Source organism: Myotis brandtii, unplaced genomic scaffold (assembly GCF_000412655.1).
Source record: "Myotis brandtii unplaced genomic scaffold, ASM41265v1 scaffold67, whole genome shotgun sequence".
In the NCBI taxonomy this organism is placed as follows: Eukaryota; Metazoa; Chordata; class Mammalia; order Chiroptera; family Vespertilionidae; genus Myotis; species Myotis brandtii.
This window is the reverse complement of record NW_005370610.1, coordinates 2,163,248-2,183,622: the sequence shown is the minus strand read 5'-3', so window position 1 is coordinate 2,183,622 and position 20,375 is coordinate 2,163,248. Positions and strand designations below refer to the sequence as shown.

The 20,375-nt window shown below is 36.3% G+C and overlaps 1 protein-coding gene across 1 annotated transcript in view; it reads left to right on the top strand.

Moving 5' to 3' along the window:
* The window catches only part of PCDH7 (protocadherin 7), a 449,456-nt gene that overhangs the window by 177,331 nt on the left and 251,750 nt on the right, over positions 1-20,375 (top strand).

Sequence of the window (20,375 nt, the reverse complement as noted above, 5' to 3'; positions counted from 1 at the left end):
CTTAATTGCTTTTGTTGATTGGAATGGCCATTCCAATGCTGAACAGACTCCCAGTGCTTTGTTTCTGCCAATTTCTCTCCCCCCTTGGGTTCCAACACACAATGATGATAAAAAGAACAAATCTCTATTTTTATAAATGTTATCAACTACCTTCTACTTTGAATATATAGTACAGACCTCATCACTGGAGCAAGGAATGGTTCTTTTTTCCTTTTTGTTCTCATAGATGATAAGTGATTTAGACAGTAATTTAATGAATTAGATACAGTAAAATAACACTAATTCAGACTAATTGTGTGGAAAATTGTAATGAAGTGAAAAATTTGATAAAGAAGTTCCAAATAAAGTTTTATTTATTTATTCAAAATATTTACCATAACTTGTACTAATACCTAATTATACTGACTTCATATACTATATTTTTCAAAGCAAAACCATGTGAATTATTTACAGTTACCATTTATCTTTATAGTTATTTGGACACCATCGTGTGTTGAACCATGAGCCAAACATTTCCCACATCTCTCCTGCCCCCTGCCAGTCCTTTATTTTCACCACTAAATTGCCTCACAAACTTCTTTTTAAGAGATAATGCAAATATTTAAAGGGCTTGAAGATAAGAGATTTGAAAAATTATTCTCTCATTTGTTGCTTGATTCATTCAACAGTATTTGGTAAGTGCTGCAGTCTACTAAATCATAAGTGGTTCAGTGACTTCAAATATTTTCTATGTCTACGATGAAGTGTCTTTGGAATATTTTAAGATTATTATAGAGGAATTTCAGGTATAAATATTTCTTAATCTACATAATGATTTAAAATTATTAATATACAATCACTGATTCATATAAATATTATAATAAGATCATACAGAGGTATTTGATTTGGATATTAGTTGGATATATTTGTATTGATTAAGAGTTTTAAAAGAGAGAGACTTTTGTAATTCCTAAATTCCTTAACAGAAGCTATGTGAGTTAATAATTTTGTTCTTGATGATAGAGTATATATAATCAGTCAAGCTAAATTAATTAAAACACATAGCTGTTTTCCTCTGAAATAAGTCATATGTTGTCAATATTAGACACAAATAAAATGAGTTGTATGTACTTTTCTGTAGTGATATCACCACAGGAAAGGGAATACAATTGCTTCTGGTTTTATTTGAGAACCATTTCAAATTTTAGCCAATTAGTCCAATATCTATGCTTCGTAGGCAATAATAGGAAATATCTTTAGAGCTCAGTATAATCAGCTCTCAGCCCTGTAATGTTCTTCTTTACTGATGCATCTCCCCAGTCCACTGGAAATGTGTCTCTTTCACCCCAAAGGTACATTTGTAATTGAACCCTAATAAAAAAATTGAGAAGTTAAGTTTTCCAATTTTCAGTAAGATAAGTATACAATAAAATTAGAGTTTGGTTAAATTGGTTTAACATGTTCCTATTTTCTAACCATAAAAGTAGCGTCAGGTGAAAAAACTCTGCATAAAATAAATCATAAATTGCATTTGAGAGAGTTGTTGTTTTTTGTGTTTCTTTTTCCATTAAAAATTTGGTTATTGTTCAGCTGAACATTGACAGCTGTACAAAACCGGAAGGAGTTAAAATAGAAAAGTGAAATCTGAAGAGTTTTTAATTTATTCCTGGCATTTAGGGCCTCAGTTTATTCATCTGTTAAATATAGTGCTAGGTATGGAATTGAGTCAGATGTTAGGTGGGCTCCAGTTTTGGTTACAGCAGAAGAGACACATACAGGAGCAAGAAAGTGGAAGATATCAGGGAAGGTGAGATTTGCTGTACCTGAAGGCAGTTTTTAACTTTATAGGGCATAGTATTTCTAGGGATCAGAATCACCCAGGTTGCTTAGAAAGTGCACATTCCTGACTCCTATCATAGAAGTACTAAATTCATATCTTGGGGTAGAGGTGCGGCTGAAATCTCCATTTTTAACAAATGTCACTGTTTATCATGTTGTAATTAAGACCTAGTAATGGGTCATAAAATCAATTTAGTGTATATTAACCAGCATTTTGAAATTAGAGGATGGAATGGGACAGAATATGTATATGCATATGTGTGTGTATGTATATAATAAAGTACACTGCATTAGTGAAGTAAAGGAAAATTTTGTTTTATGAAACTTCCCTTCTGTGTGTGTATATATAGGATAAGAATGCAAAATTTAGTTATTATTATCCTATATAATAAAAGCCTAATATGCTAAGTGTCCGACTATTTGACCATTCAACCAGTCGCATTGACACACACTGATCACCAGGGGGCAGATCCTCCAACCATTAGATTAGTTTGCTGCTGGGGTCTGGCCCAATCAGGACTGGGTGAAACAGGCCAGACATGCCCTGGAGCCCTCCCGTGGCCCCTCCCTGGACCTGATCGTGCACGATTGGGGTCCCTCGGCCTGGCCTGTGGGAATCAGGATAGCGCCGAAACTGGCTCTCCTACATCCCCCGAGGGGTCCAGGATTGTGAGAGGGTGCAGGTCAGGCCGAGGGACCCCACCAGTGCATGAATCCGTGCACTGGGCCTCTAGTTAGTAGTGATAAAAGAGAAAAAAAGTACCTTTGAGCACCTCTACCCCAGATTTCTCTTACACTGTAGGTTTGAGAATGACTAGAGCAATGCAGATTCTAAGGCATTCCAATCCCATTCACTTTGAACATTACTAAGCTCACATTATTAAAGAAAAGCCTTCAGAATGTTGCATTATTTCAGATTTTTAAAGGATAAAATTGTCCTTATTTTTACTTTTCTGACAGATCTACTTTGCGTGTATGCAATTTTTTTTATTGTTGTTTCTGTTTAACCCCCCATTCTTAATTTCCCATGCCTTTATTATGCCTACTGCCTTAAAGCTGTATTACAAGGTGTAGGTCCTCCTGAGCCTACCCTGTGTGAAGTAGGATATTGCTCATCTACTGTTTTGTTCACTTGAGCCTTTCACCCAGTGGGAGTCAGGAGCAAGTCTTCTGGGAAAAGGCTGACTCATCTGGCATTTTCCAAGATGTCCTCCTTTGGATTTGCCTCTGCTGTTGACTCCATCCTTTGAAATCTGTCTTAATTTTCCCCAGAATCTTTCTAGAGTAGAAACCACTTGACTATGACTCTAATACCCTGCCATATTTTTTAAAATATATTTTTAAAAATATGTTTTTAATATATTTCACAGAGGAAGGGAGAGGGAGCGAGAGATAGAAACATTGATAAGAGAGAATCATGGATCCCTGCCTCCTGCATGCCCCCTACTGGGGATTGAGCCTGCAACCCGGGCATATGCCCTTGACCAGAATCGAAGCCTGGACCCTTTAGTCCGCAGGCCAATGCTCTATCCACTAAGCCAAACCGGCTAGGACTATCCTGCCATCTTAACCCAACTCCTAACTACATCCGTCTGTTTGTCTGTGAGGGTGGGCAGAGCAATGAATGACTGCAATTCTTGGAATCACTTCTCAGAAAAACAACATTTCCTGATAATGGGTGGGCCTGACTGCCACTTTATTGCCAGCTATAATGAGCATTTCAGTATTAGCCACAATATTGTCAATGTTAATAACAATTGTAATAATAATACAACAAATAATATGCTCAGTGTTTTACAGGGTTTATATCAGTGATTCCAATTTTCGGTGTGCATCACAATGATCTGTTTGTTGCTTTTTTCCTAAACAAGCAGATTCTCTGAATGCAGAATTAGGGAGCTTACAAGTGATTGTCATTCACACAAATATTAGGACTCACTGGATTGCCTAACTTAAAATCTCTTAGCTGTACTCTGATATTAGTACTCCCAGTTTCCCTTCATATTAGAGCTTAGGATAGACTTAGAGGAAATATCCTGTCTTAAATCATAGAGATTCTCAATGGTAAAGCTACTGTGAGCAAAGGAGGTATCCAAGAAATGGTTTGGAATGCAAGTGAAATGAGAAAGCTTAGATATCAACTGCCAGTCTAGTGGTATTTCCAGTTGAAGGAAAAATAGGTGAAGTATTTATCACTTAATTCAATCTCCTGTCTCAAAATCCTCTCAATCTTTAGCTATTCAAATCTCAAAATTTGCACCACTCATGAAAAGTTTTCTTAAAAACATCAAGCATTTAAATTCGGTTAAGATGCTGTATTATCTAACACACCATCTAGAAGGCAGTGCACAGATACTCTGGTTATCACCACCATGGGTACCCACAAATCAGTACAGGGAAGTCACAGGACAGAGGAAGGGGAATTTGTCCTAGAGGGTTGATGCAATATGTCAGTAGAATGACTTAAATGCTAACAGGAGGAAGAGGTGATAAAGGCATGGTTTTAGAAATGCTTAATAATGCTACATAGTGATGCCCTTATATCTAGGATTTCCTACTTTTAAAGGAAGGACTGGGATATTATTATATTGAAATAAAGTCAGGAATAACAATACACATTTTTAACCTGATGGTGAAAATAGTTATGCAGATTCTAAGGCATTACAATCGCATCCACTTTGAACATTACTAAGTTCACTTTATTTAAAAAAAAAAGCCCTCAGAGTGCTGCATTATTTCAGATTTTTAAAGGATAAAATTGTCCTTATTTTGACTTTTCTGACAGATCTACTTTGTGTGTATGCAAATCAGTCAAACATGACTAATTGTTAATTGAGGAGCAACATAAAACACCCAAGTCATTTTTTTCCAAAGTAGATAAAATGAATGATAAGGCACATTCATTTTAAGTTTTTCTGTAATTGTTTTCAAAATGTAGGTGATCTGCTTCCAAAAGGATTGGAGATGTTTTATGATAAAATGCATTTATATAATGAGATTATTAAAATAGAAATGGTACCTCAAAAACCACACAGAGAGAAGAAGAATAAGTAAATTTATCTTCTGCGTTTAGTTTTATAAATACATAATGATTGAGCACTGAGACTTCTGGCAGCCTGGCAGATTGAAATTAGGAAGATTTTTCATTTTATTTTAGGATCAGAGTGGATTTTCAATCCTGCTGACATAGATACTGCACTCTATCCCAAAATAATTTTGGGATGTGTTCCAAGCATCCATATTCGTTAAGTTTCCCAGGTAATTCAGGTATGCAAGCAGAGTTGAGAACAGCTGACCTGTGTAAAACAAAGCCAGAAGATTTATTGGACTTTAAGAAAACGAACTGAGCACTCATGATCAAAGGTGACTACATATCTTTTCCTCTACACTTGGCTTAAATGCAACAACAAACTACAGATAATGTCCAGTGGCATTTAAATCTGAATGTGTAATTTTTCAGCCGAAGGAACCTTAGAAAATCCTCTGGCAGAAGTGGCTAAAATAATTGACGTTATTTACCTGAGTGAGGACTTGTTCTGCCATCCTTTACTTTTAAATAAGCCGGTCTGTGCTAGAATACAGTTTAGTTATACCAGCGCTCTCGTCGATATATGCAGAAGTCTTATTGTCTATCAACAGCTCAGGGTTCAATCTAGGTGAAGCTGTTGCTTGATGAGTAAGAACCGGGCTGTGGATCATTCACTAAGCAACTGTGTGATTTCAGGCAAGTGTCTTCCATGGGCATTGGTTTCTTCATTTACCCCATAGTGCTCCTGTGACAATTAAATAAGCTTAGAATGGACACATAGCAAGCAATCAATGAGTCTCAGGGAATATCACTTGCATTTTAAGTACAGACACCATCAACTATATCATTAAGGAGGCTTTGCCTTCTTGCAATATGTTCTGGAAAATGACTGCTACCGATTATGACCACCCCCTAGAAAGGTTTCTATCTGCTGATCAGTTGTTGCAGTGTGCAAGCCTCTTGCTCAGCCATGGATTTCTGTTTTACTGTAGGGTTCTCTGTCAGACTGGGTGAAGGTAATAAACACCATCTTTAGTTAATTCACAACCTGCCAATATAAGCAATTGTCATTCAAAAAACTGAAGTTAAGCATAAAAAAGCCATGCCAGCACAATTTTGTTTCCCCCGGAATACATGATTTAACTTAATGACATGGTTTATTGTTCATGTTATTTCTTAGCACATAGCATGCATATAATGAGATCTAAGGAGCAGAAGCACTGGTGAGTCAAACATTTTAATAGGCTGTGATGAATTTCAGGAACTATGGGTGCCCAAAGTGTTATCATTTTAGTGCTTTTAAAGTGAAAACTAAATCTCAATGAAGTTATAGGTACAAAATGGTCATGTATATAAACTTATGTGTGTGTGTGGTGGTGGTGGTGGGGAAGAGGCTTAAAAAAGTCATAAGGTAAAAACTCCAAAAGAAAGGAATAAAAAATATATTAGTTTAGATATGGCTCCCTATGTATCTTTTGAATATGAAATATAAACAGGTTTAGAAATCCAAATAGTAGTGGTGGTAATAAAATATGATTGTACTGTGATGTTATTGCCTCATGGATTTACTTGTTTTTCTCTCATATTCCAAAATGTCCCTTTCCTGTAAGCCTAAGAATTCAACCTTTTTTTCCTCAAGGGGACAATAAATGAAATAAGTTGCTTTGTGGCACTTAATATTGGAATAATATGTGGGAAATATTAGATAATTTCAGTTATATTTTCAAATTATGGCTGAAAATAAATCCTGGATTTCTGCAAATACAATATTAGTTATCTGATAAGAAGGGACAGAAATATAAATTTGAAGTGCTTTTCCTCTTATGGATAGGTGGATACAGACCTAGTCCACTTCATTTTTTTGTCTTGTTTTACTTGTTATTCATATTGTCACTGTACTAAATGAATAATGAATATGAAAATAAGGTTATAAGGACTATTTTAACATCTCTACACTTATTAAACACTTTCAACATCAAATAAAGCAACACAATACATTTAAGTGTTTTCTAGAATAGGTATAATTATTAGAATCACATGCTAGTTCTCAATGCTATACAGTGGAGTGACCCAGAAATGGAACACCAATTTAAATTTGAATGATGCTTCTAACCTCTTTTGTAAATGTAAAGCCTAAACCCAAATGATTTATTTCTCTTTCCTCCCTACCATACCCAGGTTCCATGCCTACTGTATAAGTTTTCTATTGCTGCTGTACAAATTACCAAGAACCTAATGGCTTAAAGCTATGCTAATTTGTTGCCTTACAGTGTTTGAGGTCAGAAACCCAAAATGGGTCTAGCTGGGCTAATATCAAGGTGTTTGTTATGGAGGCTTTAGAGCAATGATTTTCAACCAGTGTGCTGCAAAAATTTTTTAAAATATGTAGTACCTGACTATTTAGTCAGAGGCACTGATCTCTTTTCCGAAATTTAAAAAAAAAATGACAGCAACGAACACAATAGCCTTCTGGTGTGAATGCCCTGTCTTGAAACATCCTATATAATAAAGAGCTAATATGCAAATGGTCGTAACACCCTCACGCCCTCATGCTAGGGATGCATCCCCTCCCCGGCGCTGGGCCAGGGGACCTGAGGCTGCACCTCCCGCCCGGCACTGGGCCAGGGGACCTGAGGCTGCCCTGGGGGACCTGAGGCTGCGCCCCCTGCCCTGTAGGGCTTGACGGGGGGTGGGGCCAGCCAGTCTGGGTCTCTCACAATTTTGAGGCGCATGCGAGTGGGTGGGGACTTGACTGTGGGTCCTGTGGCATGCCCCAGACTCTGACAGGAGGGAGATATTCATATACATTTTACTAATTTTCTTTCATCTCTAACACTTCTATTATAAAGGGCAAATAGCAATATTAAAATATTTCCTCTAATTAATTCCCTTTTAATGTGCACGAATTTCATGCACCAGGCCACTAGTAAACATATAAGTCACACAATAGAGTTGCATCTTACTGGTCAGGGCTCATACATAATAAGGTTTCCTCTGAATGCTTAATTCTAGGTACCAGAAATCCTCACATACAAGTATAGACACCTGCAATGTGCACGAATTTCATGCACCAGGCCACTAGTAAACATATAAGTCACACAATAGAGTTGCATCTTACTGGTCAGGGCTCATACATAATAAGGTTTCCTCTGAATGCTTAATTCTAGGTACCAGAAATCCTTACATACAAGTATAGGCACCTGCTTTTTTTAAAAGTCACTTTGGAGAAAATAGGGTAGGTAATTACTATTATTACTATTATTTTTGTAAATCAATAAAAATTATACCTATTTTTTGTCAGATCGGCAAGAAATATATTTTTGGTGTGCCCCAGAATTTTAATAACTAGTTTATGTGTGCCATGAGATGAAAAAGGTTGAAAATCACTGCTCTAGAGGAATATCTGCTCCCTTCCTTTCACTGCCTTTAATAGCTTCTTGAGGACACTTATCCTCCTTGGCATGTGTCCTCTTCCTCTCTCTTCAAAGCTTGTGAAGGTGAATACAGTTCTGACAATATATTGCTCTAACCTGGTTCTTTGCCTCCCCCTTCTACTTTGAAGAACCCTTTCAATTGCATTGGGCCTACCCAGATAACCTAATATAAGGTCAGTTGATTAGCAAATTCTATCTGCAATCTTAAACATCTCTTTATATGTAAGGTCACCTATTCACTAGTTCCAGAAATTGAGAGGTGGACACCATTGGAGTCTATTATTCCTCTATGAATCCCACTTTCTCTGATTTTTTTGGACTCACTTGACTTGTACTAAGGAATGGAAATTAGCATATACAGGGCATTTGAATACATTTTTTTTTCCTTGTGGACACTGGTAGCTTTTCTTTTCAATGAAGTGCAGATAAGTAAGATAAAACCAGTGAGCCAGGAGGGTTGGCAGAGGATATGGGTTTGCCTGGGTAGCAGAAGCTTTACCTGTATATCAGAAGACTCTTCTTGCTCAACAGTTAGGCTAACTTACTTACATGATTAAATGCTTAAGTGACACTTCACAGACAGACTCCATTTGTCTGTCTTGATTCCTGTCAGACATTTTAATCCAACCAGACCAGAGAAACTGCTTAAGTATAGAAACCTCTATTATATAGAATATGCAAAGCTCAAAGTTTTTTGTTTGTTTTAAATATGTTTTTAATTCATTTCAGAGAGGGAGGAGGGAGAGAGAGATAGAAACATCCTATATAATAAAAGGCTAATATGCAAATTATCCTTTCAACTGGGACTTCAACTGCCCACTACCCCTACCCCTGGCTGGCCCGGCCTGATCGGCCCCGAATGGGGTAGGCTGGCCAGACCTCTTCCCTGCACGAATTCGTGCACCTGGCTTCTAGTCAATGATAAAAGAGAATCATTGATCAGCTGCCTCCACCATGCCCCACACTGAGGATCCAGCCTGCAACCCAGCCCAACCAGAATCCAACTGTGACCTCCTGGCTCACAGGTCAATGCTCAACCACTGAGCCATGCCAGCCAAGCAGAAAAGCTGAATGTTTTTAAATGTACTAGTATATAGTTGCCTAAATAGATTCACCAGTGCAGTTCAGATGAAATGCCAAAAGAAAGGAAGGAAGGAAGGAAGGAAGGAAGGAAGGAAGGAAGGAAGGAAGGAAGGAAGGAATAATCTGGAGCATCTTTTGAGTGGATCCTAAAATGAACATTTCTTTTTCATTCATTTTAGTATGGGAGGTGCTTATGAAGCAGGTGCCTACCTGCGCTGCTAAGGTTCTGTGCATCTTAGAAGGTAGCTTTTTAAAGGTGATTTTATGTCCTTCTTATTGTTGTTTATTTGTTCATTTTGTGGTGTTTTAGTAGTTGGGAACCTGGGCAGTCCTATAGGAGTTCCACTTGGTTTCAGCATTGCACCTTGAACTGCAGCGAATCAACTCCAGCTGCGTAGTTTAAGACGTAGGTTTATCGACCTCATTCAGCTGCTTCTGGAACTCAGTGTGCAGGAGTAGTCATGCAAAGCAACTGAGCGGCAGGCGAACTGAGCTTTTGATGATTATCACAATAGCAAAAAGAAAAAAAAAAGAGGAAAGAAATCCTTGCTTGTATTCTGTGAGTGCTTTTGTATGATAAATTTACACTTGCCCAAGGGAGCCTAATGCTTGAATTTTCAGCATGTAGATTTTCGGCACAGTGGTAGGCACAAAGCAAGTGCTTAATAAGTCTTTGTTGGGTTGAATGTTATTGTGAAGATAGTCTTTTTCTCATTAGTTGCCTGTCAATATTGTTTTTTTCCTGACGAGGACTCCCTCTGCCTTCCTGTTTTTCTGTGCATGTAAACATAGAAACTTACAAGGGACTATGTAGGGTCTACAATGAATTGGGAGATGAAATCCAATCACGGCCCAGCATGCTTTCACCATTGGATTTCCTACCAACCTCGCTAACCTCTGCTATTAGAATCATGCAGTTGAGAGATGAATGAGGTCTCACAGCCTCCATGAACTCAATGAACAGTTTTATGTTAATTGAGTCAAAGAAGGAATCACAGAGGAGGTGGTTTCAGAGGATAGGGGAGATTTAGATGAACCTATTCCAGGGAGCTGGCATTGAGAAATGTCTTTACTTTTCCATAGAGATGGTAAGCCTGAGGGTACCTCACCAACTTGATAACTTTTCATTAAGGTAGTTACCTAGAACGTTTGATTATTGTGCATATTTTAGTTCACCATCTTTGTTTTATGAGTAAATACATTCCAATATGCATTAATATTTACAATGCCATGCAATGTACTAAGGAATTTCTTAATGGGTGAACAGAGTCAACTTTAAAATTATTGATTTCAACCATTTAGCCCCTGATCCAATGCACTTGTATTCTTCGTTTCAGAGAGTTATGGAACTGGAAAAGATATTAAATATCATCCACTATAACTCCTTCATTTTAAAGTTGAAGGTGCTATAGCTGAAACATTGATCTTTTCCCTAGATTTCATACTGAATATTAGAGCCAGTGCTTGAATCCAAGTCTCCAGATTCCCCTGTTCAGATTTGTTTCCAAAAAGGATAAGAAATATCAAAATGTGTTAATAGGTGACAATTGAATCTAAATTATTTTTAAGGTACTGTCATTGAAAGAGGAGCATACTGGAGAAACACTGTTTAAAAGGATTTTATATATTAGTTGAAAAACCCACATAACATTTAAAAATATGAATAAAATGGAAAAGTTGTAATTTTTACATTTGATTTTTTTATAATTTTATAAGGTTGAAACAAATTAAAACAATGTTTCACAGAGTGGGAAAATTATATGAAATTTAACAATGTTAGATAAGTTTTATTGGAACATGGCCATGCTTATTCAATTTTGCTTCTTTAATGACAGTTGAGTAGCCGAGTTGAGTAGTTGTGGCACAGAGCTATGACTTACCAAGCCTAAACTATTTACTTTCTCATACTTCACAGAAAAATTTTGCCAATTCTGAACTAAGTTTAAAAGAAGTTAGCACAAAGAGCAAAAACTAGATCGAATAATTGTGTCCACAATATAGAGGATCCACAATTTGTGTTTTAGAGCATAATACCTACTTTTACAGTTTTCAAGAAAAAAAAGTGTTTGCACACATTTACTAGCCCCCCCCCCCTCAATATTTTTCATTATGGGGAAGATATAAGAATCCCATTTGTATTTAAGGCTAAAGTAGCTATTGCTGTTTTTTAAATATTGAAATTTTTTATTTTTTTCTCATTTGCAAAATCAGAATATTAATATAACCCACGTGGGGATGGTATGAGAAATGACAACATAAATAAAATGAAGAGCATTTTCCTGGGTCATAATAGTTACTATTTTAATTCTGTCTCCATTGTTCTTTGCAATATTAAATAGCTTATGATTTAATATTGAGCTGGACTAAGAACTATGAAGTATCACCTGCATTTGTAGTTTCCAAAGTACAACTGTGAACAAATGTGTCAAAATATAATTACATACAAGGCAACAGAAATAAAGTTATTTAACTTCTCCTCCCCCAAATTAGTGTTTTAATTAATCCAAATGTCTCAACATGCTTCTTTTTAATGGTCTTTCATCTGCTATTGACTTGAAAGAAAGAAAGGCAGTTTGAAGTAAGGAAGAACCTTGAGATGTTAGCAAAGGTAGACGCCCTCAAAGTTAAAAGACCCGATTAAGGCTTGTTTGAAGGTTCTGCCAGACATATTCCAACTAATGCACTATGGAATCCGAGATATGTTTGTTCAGTAGCCTCTGACACGGGTTGAAAATGTTTGCAGGGTAATCAAGGAGCAGTTCCCATCGCAGGGGAAGAGCTCAGAGTCTTAGCTCCTCTTTAAACATAAAATGCAGCCCTCCTTCTAGTCCTGCAATGTTCTGCCCGCGACTGTTTCAGGGCTTTATGACTGACAAAGAGAGTCATTAGAAGTCTGTTTGATAGACATAACTAAGTGAATTGGAAAAAATAAAAAAGCCTTTTCAGCCCATTTGGAAATAATTGATGCGACTGAGACAGCTGTATGTGAGTTCCAGATAAGGGGATTTATGGAGAAACTATTGAAGCTAAAAAGGAAGGTGCGCACTTAAAGGTCCCAATAAAGTTGTCCGTAAGACACAGAGCAGTATTCAATAGGGAAGGAGATTTAACCTGAAGTTCTTTCCTGTGGCTTCCTTCGGGTCCTATCCTCTTGCAAATAAAACCGCTGTAAATGCAGTGTCACTAGGTTATAAGAAATGGATTCCAAGGGAAAAATGTCTGTAGTCTCACCTTCATGCTGTTTTCTCTTTTACTGTAAGTATTGTGTATTATATGATACTCCCAAAAGTTCAGCTATTTTATGTTTCCTCTTCTCAAATTAGCCACTTCCCTGTGAGAGAAAGCGATCCATTTTTATTGTGCAGATTGTAACTTAGAGGATTTTGCTAATGATGGTAGACAAAGGGCAAATATGTTAAAGCATTTAAAATATTTTAAAGTATGTCTGTTTATGGGACATAATGTTTGCTTTTATGGTGTGATGTTTACCTTTGAATCTAACAATTAAGAATGGATAAAAATAGAGGTATTATTGTTTACTTTTAATATGCATCTGATCTCTATTGCTTTTCCTAGCAACTGTAAATGAACTTAGTGATAACTTTAAAAAAATAGCACTTGGAAATGTTATAATGTTTGGCAATGCTTGTATTCCAAAAGCAGAATAACATATTGCTGCTAATTTTAAAATTAATTTCCTGAACGGTGCAGATTGTATGTAGTATATGTTATTATATCAGCACTTTCAGAAAAGAAGGGTGATAATATGGTTCTCTAAAATTAGAAAAAAAAATTAATGATATTGCAAGATAAAATACCAAAATGAGGCACTTGTGATAGTTGTAGTTCAGTTGGACATCAGCTTTTTAGATATTTTTAAAAAATCACTTTTTAGAAAGTGGTTCAGTCCTCTAATGAATTTGAAATGTGGGAATTTAACTTCCCTTGAGCCCTCTGAATAAGAGCAGGATGAGATCTGGCTGCTAGGACCTACTTGAGTGACCTCTAAACTCTTATAATGCCCAGATCTAGGTTTACTGTTTGGTAACTTACATTATCAATCACAGAGGTGCAGTTTAAAAAGTAAATAAATAAATTGAATGCTCACCACATTGTCCTTTCATAAATGCCTTACCCCTTCCAATAATGTAATTAGAACACCAGCCTTATTCCTGTAATCCAATTGTATTCTAGCTCCCCTCCTCATCTAAGCAGCCTGTCTTTCTCCTGGTCCCAAGTTCCCCAGGGTACTGGTTTTAACATCTGTCCACTTTTTTTTCAGAAAAAAATATTAATGAGAAAATGCATTTATTGAATATGAAACCTTGTATACCCCACAGCACCCAAATTAAAAATATTTTATTTGCTATGTTTGACCTTTCAAGGCTATGAGGTTAATTTTATATGGAAACTAGAGGCCCTGTGCAAGAATTCATGCATGGGTGGGGTCTGGCTGGCCCGCCCGATTGGGGCTGATTGATTGGCCAGGCTGGCCATGGGGAGGGGACATGGGAGGTTGGCCAGCCGCCCCCCCCCTGATCAGGGGGGGGGGGCAATCAGGGGCGGGGCCGCAGGTGGTTGGCCAGCCAGCCCTGCCCACTGATCGAACTCCTGGTGGAGGGGACAATTTGCATATTAGCCTTTTATTATATAGGATGATTATTGCAGTCACACATCCCTACCTTGGGCTCACCAGAATTTCTAGTGAGGAGGGAGGACGGGAAGAGGCAGCCTCAGGACCACCCATGGTTTGAGTGCAAGAATAGAAGACAGAGGTCCTCTCCATTAACACCTTTGCCCAACTCCTCATATGACCCATAACTTTCCAGGAAATAAATCAAATAAAATTAAATTAAGAGCAAAGAATGCTGGTTCCCAGGCTACGGTGGTTTAAATTAGTGTCAACTCTAATGCATTTCCATCATTTGGGGACTGGAATATTCCAGTGATTGTATATTATGGGGAGTTACTTTTTAATATATTTGTAATAACCTGTAAAATATCTGGGAAGTTCTCATAGTAGGGTGTGTCTTGAAGTTAAAGTCTCCAATGTGTCACAATGGAATAAAAAACTAGTTGAGAAATGATATTCTAAAATAATCAAATATAGAAATGTGAATGCTTAGTAAGTGATTGGATTCAAATAGCTTTTGAAAAATTTGTGTGAATATATGTGCATATTTGTTTTACAAACAAGTTGTATTTAAAACAATAAAAACTTAATGCATTGATAGGAAAATTAGGTTTGAAATTTCATATGATTTTTAAAAATTCTATTTAGAAGCACTGTGAATTACTGGGAAAATAATATGTATTTCTTATATTTTAAAAAAATAAACCTAAAACATAGTGGGAAATAGTTCTAGTTATGTAGCCGTATAGCTGTGGCCTGAGGTATAATGCCTTTTATAGTATATGTCTTTGAGGGAGCTTAAGGCTCTTTTTATAAACTATCTCATTATTTCTCAGGGAATTTAAGTTCCTAAGGGGCAGATATTATTATCTCTATTTTACAGACCCTGAGCCTAAGGCATAAGAACCAAGGGTCAGCTAACTTGTATGAGGTCAATAGGGAATCAATAGAGTTACTTGGAATATAATCTTTTTCTGTTATTTCTAATGTACATTTTTTCCCCTCATTAAACACACACATACCCCCATGCCCCATGCATGAGTTTTCTCGTCATATATGCTATTTACCTTGCCTCTGTGATTTTATTTTTTATTTTATTTCTGTTTTAATTCTATTTAGTTCCCAACCACCTTATGTTATAAGCACCCCTTTTTGCTTGCATCTTTAAATACTTATCTTGAAGCACATTTTTAATACCACGAAGAAAGACAAAAAATATAGATAAATTAAACTGTTAACATAAATCTTTTTCTTTTTTTAAATTAAAGATAGTTGGACTCTTTTTAAAAATATATGTATTTTTATTGATTTCAGAGAGGAAGGGAAAAGGAGAGAGAGATAAAAACTCAGTGATGAAAAATATATGTATTTTTATTGATTTCAGAGAGGAAGGGAAAAGGAGAGAGAGATAAAAACATCAGTGATGAGAGAAAACCATTGTCAGCTACCTCCTACACAAAGGGGACTGGGCCCTCAACCGGCATTTGCCCTGACTGGGAATAGGACCGTGACATCCTGGTTCATAGGTCGACGCTCAAGCACTGTGCCACGCCAGCTGGGAATAAATCTTTTTCTTTTAACTGTGACCCTACTTCTCTTATATGTCCCATTTTTAAATTAGCAATCCATCTCCAATTTCTCCTTTTTTCCATATATTTACATTATGGTCTTTTACTTCCTTTGGTCTAATCTATGATTGTTCTGCAGAGTTTAGAGATTTCATAGCCACAATGACCTTCTAATGGATGAATCCAATGGACATATGGTAGTCAGCATTCTTCTCCATGTCTCTGATGCTTTTGAATGTAGAAGATTTTCTTTCTTTTTAAATATGATGTCTTCCTTGGCTTCTGAGTTTCCAAAGCGACCTGGTTTTCTTCCCCACCCTCATTTTTATTATTTGCTGCTGGCCCCAACTATGGAATCTATAATCTAACCTCCAATACCTATTATCTATCAAACTTCCTTTAGAGTTCTCAAACCACAAATCTCTCCTTTGCAATGCCTACCCTAAGTTCCTAAGCATCTTTTTTGTACCTCTATTTTATTGGAAACTTGATCATATTATGTTTTGTCTGTCTTTATATAGCTGTAAGGTTTAATTCCTTAAATGTGTAGAAGCATTGTTGGAACATCCTTGGAACCTATAATGTATACACAATAAATGCATGAGTTAATGACTGTATCTAATCAGCCACACTGCCCATTCTCACTACTTCATAGTTCACCCTTTTTAACATAATCTTCTGCCTTCAATAGTTCTTTAAGCCCTTTTCTGTAAGAAATTGCCAATCATTATCTTTAACTTCACCCTTCTAATTACATCATTCATTTGCCTAAATAAAATCTTTGACTTCTGCTTCCTTCTGTTTATAATTCTCACTCACATCCCACTCAGAATTTTTGGAATGATTTTCTTGGAGATCTTTTTCTTTCGTAACTCATTTCATTTTCAAACACATCTTCACAGTTTCAAAGAGCTGGAAGGCTGACACTCTTCCTCACGCTCTTCTGATCTTTACTCTTTTAGAAGGACCAGTTTGCCTGTGTAGGACGTGAAATTATTATCATAAACAGAACAATACAAAGCTCAGACACCTCAGGTCACTAGAAGTCTTCATGTCAATACTTTTGCATCTCAAGATGGAACAATGGTTCTGCTAACTCTGGAGGGAACTCTATGGACACTTAGGGGACCAGCTAGTTTCCTGGGTCAGTTTAGTGTTTTTTTATCCTCTTCCCATATGTTCTCTCAGTTGTAGAGTTTCTCCTTACTCTGTTTGCCTTCTCATCACCTGGGGAGATATTATAAACCACTGACATCCAGTCCCACAATGAATGTTGATTTCATTGTGCGACTGTTATTGGCATTACGTTTTTTCACAAGTGCTCTGGGTCGCTCTAAGCTACATCGTGGTTTAAGAATGACCATGTAAACCACTCTAATTCAGAATATCAGTAATTAACAAGGTGACAGTTATTCATAATGCAAACTCATTCTTTCTGTCCCACAGTGACGAATTGCTTTACCTTTTGGTTTCAATATTTCTGGAATATAAAAATAATAGGAATTCTGTGTTATAAGTTTTTTTTTTTCTGTAAAAGTTGTCTTCTCAATAGACCTAACCTGATGATGAAGGATGATAAAATATTTGACTGTCTATCTATCATCTCCCTATGTATCGATCTATGTAAATTTACATGTCTGATTGACTATTGATATTAAGGCTTAACTTTGGCAGAATTCAGGATTTAGTATTCTGTATTAATTTGGTTCACATTACCAACTTGAAAATCTTGCCACAGTAATTTTAATTATTAAAAATTATCAAAATAGGGTTTAAGTGATAGTAATATAAACTGATATTGTACTATGCAGTTCTAATGGGATCTGTTATAAAGCAGATAGAAATGATTGATGGGTAGTTTGTGATCCATTGGGTGATATTCTACTTTAAATTTTCATTGTGAATTATTTTTCATTCAGATATTATTTTAAGTAAAACATTTTATACTAAAGAAAGCATTCATGAGTATAAGTATTTTTAGAATATATATTGATCTCGGTATTTTAAAATTAAAACATTTTTCATCATTGAATTTAATATGGAACCTAAAATATTTCATGGAGATTAAAGTGTTCACATTCAAAATAAGGTAGGCAATTAATAAAATAAAATGCACAGATAGCTTCATTGCAGTTATTATATAACACATTATACAAAAATGATTATTTTGCACATTTGTCATTGCAAACATACCTATCACCTGTTTCTCTGCTATCCTATCAACTTTGGTGGAACCAGTGTATAAACACCCCACCATTGTCCTGTTTCCTACTTTTGTATGAAAATGAAACACCACTTCTTAAGATTTCTTATTCATTTCCCTTTGGTCAATTTATAACTATAAACTATGTATTTTCTTATATATTTTGAACATCTTGCATTAGTAAAGACTGATTGTAAAAGATTTGAGACTCATTAAAATAGAATTAGATATTACCACATCTTGAAGTGATAATATATCTCCATGACCCTCGGTGTTCTTTCCTAAATTTAACATTGTCATTAAAATATCATCGTTCAGTAGAATATACTTTGGTGAGTATCTTCTGTGTGCAGAGCAATGTGGTTTGAGGAAACTGTCAGTGGTCTCATTTCCAAGGTGAGACTACAGACATAAAACATATCACAGAGAGTCTGCAGTCAACAGGGAGTGATAAATGAAAAAAAAGAAAAGAAAATATGTACACATAAGGTAAAGCATCATAAATATAAAGAGGTTTCACAATCTCACAACTGCAAATATAAGAATTATTAATAAAATAAGGATAATATTTCTGTAGGGTATATTGTCATACATTTTGGCCCATGACATGTATGCTGCTTGTACTAGAAGGATTTTATAATTGTTTTAAAATACTTCAGTCCCAATTCAGGGAAACATTATGAAGAGAATGTGCTTTAAATGTTTTCCTTTTACAATAAAATTCAGCATGTGCAAAGTCTGATTTTTACCAGAATGAAAAAGATTTTATAGTGATTGTATAGGACAAATAACTACATGGAAGGTGAGGTACTGAGTTCCAAGTACCAATAATGGGCAATATTCCTTGAAAATCTTCTATCTGAGACAAAATAAAGGGAAGATTTGTAGAAACATGTGTTTGTCTTTAGCAACGACAGTTTATAAATTTGGGGTAAATGTCACAATTCTTAGTTTTTCCTTTAATAATCTATCATGTGTCTATAATCCTTAACATTTTTAAGAATTCTCCTGGTCCCAGTTTTAAGTAGTGATTTGTACTATTAACATTCTATATTATAAAGAGGTAATATGCAAATTGATCATCATGCCCTCGCACAAGTTGGCTGCCCCCATGTGGTCACAAGATGGCCACCCCATGTGGTCACAAGATGGCCTCACCCATGTCATCACAAGATGGCCACTACAAGATAGCCAGGGAGGGAGGGCAGTTATTGGTGAACACCCCAGCAGGAGAGGGCAGTTGGGGGTGACCAGGCCTGCAGGGGAGGGCAGTTGGGGGGGACCAGGCTGGCAGGGGAGGACAGTTGGGGGGGAACAGGTCAGCAGGGGAGGCAGTTAGGGATGACCAGGCCGGCAGGGTAGGGGTTAGGGGGCAATCAGGCTGGCAGGCAGAAATGGTTAGGGTCAATCAGGCAGGCAAGCGGTTGGGAGCCAGCAGTCCTGGATTGTGAGAGGGATGTCCGGCTGCTGGACATTCTATGGGATCGGGCCTAAACCGGCAGTTGAACATCCCCTAAGGGGTCCCAGACTGGAGAGGGTGCAGGATGGGCTGAGGGACACCCCCCCCCCAGTGCACGAATTTCATGCAACAGACTTCTGGTTCAAGTTATAAAAGTGGAAAAAATGTTCTTTAACCTTCTCACTATTTTCTGGCAGGATTTGTTTTATACTTTATATGAGAAAGAAATGTGTGTTATAGGTTTAAAAATCTATATATTTATGCAGTTTTCAAACCACATAAGAGTTTCAAACCCAACTATTGCCATGAATGACCTCAGACATGTATTACAGAATCTTTTCATATTGCCCCCCCACGCCCCAGATATTATGTATGTAACCCTGTCAATGGATGGCATTAGTTTGTTTCCTTAATGAACCTTCATTTTTTATTTTGTAGTTACAATAATGTGTAAATTCCATGCATAGTAAATCTTCAGGCAATGTCAGTATCATTGCAAATTGTGGGGTCCAATTATATAAAGATTTGCAACATTTTAAAAATCCAGTCTAAAGGCTGTACATGATGTTACTCTTTTAGAACAAATTATAGTCATAGAAAGCACATACAATTAAATTTTTAGTTCATTTTCCATTCCCTGATTAAGAAAACTTTTATCTATTATTTCAATACTACCCTCAAAATTTCAAGGTCAATAGGTAATATGTTTAATATGAATGAAGTAAGAAATATATTCCTATTTTCTAGCAACTGCATCTGAATTCCTACTCATCAGCTGTACCTTTCATAGTTTAAATCATCTGTCAGAACACATATTTTTAAACCATTAGGTCATATGGAAAATGTATTTAAAATGAAGTCTTCTTACAATGTATTAATTAAATATTTATTGCTTTCTCAAACCACTGACCCTTGTTTTTATGGATACATTTGTGAAAAACATATTTGAAGTGAAGACTACAGAATAGATAAAGATTGAATAAGTGGGACTAACATAGATGTAAATGTGTGTTTTAGTGAAATTGCTGTTTTCTAATCTCTGTTTCAGAAAGGAAATTTTCAGGTTGTCCATAATAAAATCTAAGTTCTAGGCATTGCCTCAGAAAATAAGGAGTTTACCAAATAGATTTCATCATATCATATTAACCA